The 7,277-nt window shown below is 41.5% G+C and overlaps 1 protein-coding gene across 2 annotated transcripts in view; it reads left to right on the top strand.

Annotated features, from left to right (window-relative positions):
- The first annotated feature begins 3,164 nt into the window (after positions 1 to 3,164).
- The window catches only part of eya2 (EYA transcriptional coactivator and phosphatase 2), a 30,418-nt gene continuing 26,305 nt past the window's right edge, over positions 3,165 to 7,277 (top strand). For both annotated transcript variants that reach the window (XM_071542841.1, XM_071542840.1), the window contains exon 1: positions 3,165 to 3,432. The gene's annotated coding sequence lies outside the window, so the exon portion shown is untranslated. The remainder of the gene's footprint in view (positions 3,433 to 7,277) is intronic.

Here is a 7,277-nt window from a genome sequence, read left to right as displayed (position 1 = left end):
GTCAGGTTTTGGTGTCAGTCCCTCAGAATTGAAGAGCAAGAGCTTCTTTCTAGACTATCCATTTTGCACCAATGATCAACAATCATACAGGGAAAAATCCATTGTAGCAGAGGAAGAAATATCAATTTCTCCAGTGGCAGTAACCTCAATAGACCAGAATGCAATGCAGCCACAAGACATGCTGCGTTTTGAGCAAGAGGCACGCACGACTGTTACTTTTTCTCCACTGGAAAAACTCATTCACTTGCTGTTACTACGCTATCGTTACTAAATTGCTCTCACCACTGATACGTACTGAACGCAACAGGTTCTCTGGGGGTTATCTAAAGGCATTCTGGGAAATGTAGGAAATCACTAACTGAAGTAGAAGTAGATGAGGCAGGTTGAAGGAAAGTAGGTACACCAAAATCACACAACAATTACTAGAATGCATTAAACATCACAGATTGATGATATATAATGTTGTAAGAGTATTGGAATTTTCCTAAATTCAAAAGCGGCCTACTGTGCTATTATGCACATCATAGTACAGTGTATCTTACACTTTGTCTTTAATCTCCAAGTTGTATCCAAGTAATCAAACTGGTCAAACAGATGTTCCAATCAATCCTATAATTAATAACCTATTTATAACCTATAATCAGTCATATAATCCTGTATCTTGTTGTGATTTATGGATTAATAGCTAAGTGAGTTAATTACTCCGTCTTTCTTTCTCCTATTTTTGTCCTTTTGTACTTATCTTACAGTGCATTGAAAAAACACACATGCTTGTAGCCATTGTGTAAAAGCCATATTAGCCTCAAGGATGTTCTTTACTTTTATCTGGAAACTTGGGTGATCCCGACTTCATCCTGGATGTGAAGTAGCAGCAGTCCCTCCAGGTCCCTCGTGGCTCCATGTCTGGGTGGCAGAGCGGGTGCAGTGGTGTCAGGAGAGCATCCTGTTGGCCCCGCACCAGACGACCTGTTTCCTCCTGAGCCTGCCTCCTAGCTCCAACACACTCTTCGTGTTACAGAATACACACTGAGACAATGGCACATGGTCAGACATGCACACAGTTACAAACACACACGTATACTTATTATATTAAACAAACTGACAGGGAGAGGATGTGAGACCTGGATGATACCTACCTGGTTTCTGGGACTGGATAATTGTTATGTCTGTATTTGGACAGACACGTGTCAAATATCTTCAGTGTGGCAGATGTTTGACAATTGTTAGACTACGAATCCTCGCGACCTGTTTTGGTAACCTTTTAAGAACTTTGACATTTCCTGTATACAAACCATAGCAGGTGATACGCTCTAGGCTTTCAGTTGACAGTAAGAATGTGAAAATAGCTATATTTTTATATAATGGTGCTGTAATTGGCTGATATTTTTATTCAAACAGAGAAATTGCACCTGTCACATGACCTAGCCTATACAGTAGGCTATACCGAATATCTATACAAAAATGGCTGTGAAAAGCTACATGGGGTTTTATGGAGACTGATGAATCTGCTTAATAAAACATCAATAGGCTATCTTCCTTTAGAGATAAAGGAAAATGTGTGTGTGTGTGTGTGTGTGTGTGTGTGTGTGAGTGAGTTCGTGTGGGAGTGGGGGGTGGGGGGGCATGTCTTGAATTTGATTTGTGAGACACACACACACGCACTTCAGTAAAGATAACAAACACAAAGCCGCCATTCTTCTTGATAAAACTGTCAGTAGCCCGGAGTTATTTACCGCTGAATAATAAATCCTCATATCTGAAGTGCGAGAGAGAGAGCCGACACTTTCAGAGGGGTGATGGGTCCTTGTGTAAACAAACAGCAGAAAAGAGCCCTTGACCAAACAAAGATTTAAAGGGGAGATAGCGATAGGGAGATGAAGAAGACAACTCCGATGCGCTTCAGCAGCTCTGTTAAGTGAATAATAGAGGAGTGGCTGAGAGATAAAGGTTCTTGAGGAAGAACGCCAGCGCGCTCTGACACGCACGCGCACAAGGACATACACACACACACAGAAACACACACACAGAAACACACATACACACACACACCCACACACCCACACACGCTCCCAAAGCCGCATTCAGCGCGCATGGTGAACACCCTCACGCCGGGTTCAGACCGCAAGCGTAAGCGCCGCGAAGCGCCGCGAAGCGGAGCCAGTTTCCTTTCGGCGCCCATGTTAACCGATTTGACCATTCAGACCGGGCGCGCCGCGCCGCGCCTCGGCGCGGAGCTCCGCGGCCGGCTCGCGATCTGGAGCGCCAGTTTCGGCGTCTGGTCTATTTTCTCCGCGAGCCGCGGCGCGCATTTCACAGGAAAACACCATAGAAAACACTATAGATGGTCATATCTCCATTATATCACCACAGAATCACAAATATATTAAATGATCAACTTACCAGGGTCTTCACTGTTGTTGTTGATGAATCAATCTGCACTGATGCAAGTTTTAAATGCAATACATTGTAGGATGATGATCTATCTGGTTTTGAATTATCACTTGTCTTTTGAAAATTGCATCTGTTATTGAGTTACCACAAAAGTAAACAAGGATACATGTTTAAGTTTGTTTATTTATAGGCTACTTAATTTATTTAGGCCTATATGTCATTATTTAAAGAGACAGAGATAGAGAGAGGGGGAGCGAGAGATATCTCGGTCCCCTAGGCTTTCCTAATTATTGCCTGATCACAAGTCACGACTCTTGCTGAGAAAACAAACAAATAAACGTGACAGCTTTGATATGAGGGAGTTTGTGAAGAAAGGGGGAAATTAAGAAGATGGAAAATATAAAGTTCATCCCTGATGTGGAAAAGTCCAGTGAGCTGTCAGCAGTGTTTCTACAAGGACAGCAGTGAACAGATGAAGCTTTGGTGGCTGTTGGAACACAGTGTCAGCAGCTACAGCCTGTTTCCACGGGGTTTTCTCCTCCTGTAGAGCAGAATCGCTTGGTGACCGGCGCGGAGAAATGCGCGTCTGGTGTGAACAGCCAGGCTCCTGCTCGCGCGTGAATTGACGCTTCGCGGCGCTTCGCGGCGCTTACGCTTGCGGTCTGAACCCGGCGTCAGGAGGAGGAACCAGAAGATTTTCGGTCATTTACTTACCATCACTTCCCCACCGCCGCTAAAGCAAACAGGCTCCTGAAGGTGCAGGAGAAGGGAGATCGTCTGTCTGACTGACTGACTGACTTCTCTGTCTGTCTGTCTGTCTGTCTGTCTGCAGAAAGCTGTCAGCACTTGGAGCATTTCAGGTGATCGCTTCTCATGAGCTGCGAGCGGAGCGAGCGTTGAACACACGATCCAGCTCGCTTTGTCAGAGATTTGCCGGGACACTTTCAAAAAGTCTGCGGAGTCACTTCTTAGCATGGAGAGGCGACTGTTTTGACTGACAATCGGACTTTGTTTTTCGCATCTCCTTCACTCTGGATAATGGTGAGTCTGATCACTTTTCTGCCTCTCTTGAAGGAATTGATTTTCTTGGTCTATTTAGGAATAGTTTTTGGTCATGTCACGTTCATAGTCGCTAATCTTACCGGGCTGCTTATTTTAGTTAAATCCACTAGGTTTACCAAAATAGTCTGTAGGCCCAGTTCATTATTATTGGTGCGACGAGAAAATGTTTCTATTAAAGTGTGTTTCAGCGCTATACGGATGGGGATTTTTTTTTACCTGTTAAGCTATCAGTTTAAATCAGATAATCATTTGAATGTATGTCTAAATGTTGATGATCATAACGCACATTTAGATTATATTCGCCCTCACATTCAACTTCAGTCGGTTAGTTTTACATCTGCATCGATTTTAAATCTTTCTTGAGAAGCACAATCATGTTAAGTCTATAATAAAACAGGACATATATTTTTCAGTATAGTAATAAAATCATCTTGCGAGTAGGCTACTGCTCAATGACTGGCAGTGTTTAAATTTGTTTTATAAAAGTATGTTTATATGTATTTTTATCTGCCAAAACAATAATTGCCATACATTTATTCAATATTAATCTAGGCCTAATACTGACATATAAATAAAGCAAAGGTTTGTTTAACTGATTTTGTTCGCAAACTATAGTATGCAATGCACTATAAAACAGAAATACAATGCACTTCATTTCCTTAAAGTTAGTTAAAAGTTATAAATGTTCATTTTTAGTGTCATGGCTGATTGTCAAATGCTTTAAAGAAAAGTTCCACTTAGCTGTACATAATTTCACGTTTCGGCTCATTTTCTGTTATGCATTATTGTTGAGTAGTTAAATTCTGATTATCCGCCAATCTTTTCTTGTTATTGGCTTTATAAAATGGTTATCAAATAAATCAGCCTATATGAAAAACAACAAAATCAATTATGTGTGTTCATGTGAGCACTGCCTCTATAGTGTGTGGGGGAAAATTGTGTGAAGCACCTTTACAATTTTGAGCTTCTCTTAGATTGAGGTCTTTTGTTTTTCTTGGTCTTTCCAACACTTTTGCTTGGCTTAAGTACAGAAGATTACACCTAAATCACTGAGACCCCCTTAGCAGCTAGGGACCCTAATTAAGTAATTTAAGGGAGCCTCGCTAAGCATTTTTCAAAGGGTGGTATTCATATTTTTCAAGGACCCCTTCATGGCTCCAGACTAGAAACTAACTCCTATGTTTTGCCAACCATTCAAATCACATTTAAACAGCTCCAGAGCAAGGTTGAATCTAACCCTCTCCTTCTGCAAAAATACTAACATAAATAAATAGATTTTAAAACATTCTGACATCAGACAGCGTCAGACATTTGATTATAATTTTGATAATCTTATTAGATTTTAGTCATGATATTTAAAACAGCTAGGTAGATTGCGAATTATGCAAAATAAACAACATCACTAATGCTCCTTTTTCAATTTAATTTAAGTAACATTATATAAACTGTTAAATTACGGTCACATTGATCTGTAAATGGACTTTATTCATAGTACTATATGTGTATTTATATATATTTTTCCATTTTAATTCAGCCACAGTATCATCATTGTTGCACAGCATAGAAGCTGTATTCCTCCATTTTGAAATTTAACTACACTGAATGTGTTTCCCATACACAAGCTCTCAAAAATGTCACTCTCATTTCTAACCCTTCTTAAAAGAAATTGGACGTATATCTCTCTTCGTCAGTGTCAATTATCTGAAATAAACCTGCAGAGGAAATGTCCAGCCAAAATGGTGTTCTTATTTTAGATAGTTGCTGTATCAGATTCTGGTCTGCGACAGATTGTAAATCTTCATAAATCTCCTCTGTACCTGTATTTTAACCCCCACAAATAACATCCAGGGGTTTGAGGGGGGTGGGGGGTGGGGGGGGTTCAGACCACATACCGAAGGCCGTGTGTGCCTGGGCGTGTTTGATTTAACACTCTGTTTCGTCTCCTAATAACATTAGGCCCCATTTCTGGACTCCCTCTCCATGGCTGGCCCGGGACCCTCTCTCCCTCTCCTCAGCCTTCATGGTTCCTATTACTAGCTCTAATAAATTGTGAATAAGCGGCAGCCCAAAAAGTCCCGGGCTGTGGAGAATTCCCCATCCTGTAGCGCAAGGCACCCCCTCTTAAGAAAACACAAATTAATTCCAAACCCCTCTGTAGCCAAAAGTTTGTGGAATGATAAATATTTTCATAGGAAGCTCTGCTCTTCCTGACTTTATCTGCACCAATTTCATTATATTTCTTGCCTTGCCTTCAAACCCTTAGTGACTTAGCTCGCTCCCATCTTTCTCTCTCTCTCTCTCTCTCTCTCTCTCTCTCTCTCTCTCTCTCTCTCTCCCTCTCTCTCCCTCTCTCTCTCTCTCTGGGAGTCAGCATTGGAGACAGCACCCATCTCTTGTCCCTATACTGAAAGTGTCACCAATCCACCTTCTGAGTCTAAAATGAAGATATAATCCCAGTACCAAGAGCTACAGTATATTCAGTGCTGAGTGTTATTCACAATGTCAATGTAAATAAAATTAAAAAAAACATTTACTCCATTGAAATGACTGTGTTCTATAAGTGTTACAGAGAGGTTTTAGTTCAACAGAATTAGAGGCTGATTCTCTATTCTCAGGTATTGTAACTATACATTCACATAATGTCTATACTTGGCTATAATAAAGCAGCAACATAATGTACAGACCTACTGCAAGCTGCACACCAAATTATAAAATGGACTGCAACTCAAACTCGAAGCCAAAGAGATTCACGAATTTCAGTTTCTGAGGCCAGTTTAAGGTTTCTGCTCATGCAATGACTGGTTCTGAATTGTATACAACTCCAGAAGTAGCAATCATGAATGTAGCCCGATAGCTGCAGCTGTCTGCCCAAACAGCAAGTCTGACCAAACCAGAAACCCCCAGAGATACTCCAACTATTCTTTGAAAAATTTCTTTGTTAAAGTTTTAGCCAGAGTACAAGAATGTAGTGAAGACAATAAAGTAAAGAAAGGGTTTTTTTTTCAAGTGAGTGGCAAGTCACAAAGTATTTATGATGACAATTAAAGTTGTTTTAGGATTATTAACATAGAACTTAACGTAGAACCCTTTCTTGTTTTCTCTCTCACTGCAAATGTCAGTGAACCTTTACTTGTTCCCTAAAATTACCTTTTAATTCATGCTTGTGTGTCAGAGGTCCGATTACCATAAAGGCCCATTCTAATCCACTGATACCAGAGGCAATGGGTCTATTGTTTTGTGATACCAAGGAAGTATGAGTCAGGAAAAACAGTGTTTCCACCACGTGTGCCTGTGTGTGGGTGTCTGAGTCTGTCTGTGTGTGGGTGTCTGAGTCTGTCTGTGTGTGTGTGTGTGTGTGTGTGTGTGTGTGTGTTTGAAGGCGTGCATGTGTGTGTGACTCTGTGCACGCATGTCAATATGTTTGGTGAAGTACTGGATTGAAAGGAGACGGCGGGCGGTGGGTCTGTCGGTCTACTGGCTCTATCTGCTTCACCACTTTGAGGCCGAAGTTATCGCACTTCCCCCAAATGTCTCCTCCTCTCCCGCCCTTTCCTCCCCCCCCATTCCCCTAAGCCCCAGAGAGCACCCAGGGAGGCCTAGTGGTGATCCAGTGTGTGTGTGTGTGTGTGTGAGTGTGCGTGTATGTTAAACCCTGGGCTGTCAGCAGACAACAGCTGTCTCTCTGGCTATCTCCGCTCTCCTTATCTCATCTTGAGAGTGGGGAAGCCACACACATAGCAGCATAGCCTACAGTGACCATATTTCATTTTTTTCTCTCTTAATAATTCGCTTGGATACTTTCCATTGAAAAGAGAATTTAATAA

This window comes from Centroberyx affinis, unplaced genomic scaffold (genome assembly GCF_046629955.1).
Source record: "Centroberyx affinis isolate AG114_WGS23_722 - 3 ecotype Tasmania unplaced genomic scaffold, CSIRO-AGI_Caff_v1 ptg004194l_1, whole genome shotgun sequence".
Classification (NCBI taxonomy): Eukaryota; Metazoa; Chordata; class Actinopteri; order Beryciformes; family Berycidae; genus Centroberyx; species Centroberyx affinis.
The sequence above is the reverse complement of the archived record's forward strand: the minus strand, read 5'-3'. Positions and strand labels throughout refer to the sequence as shown.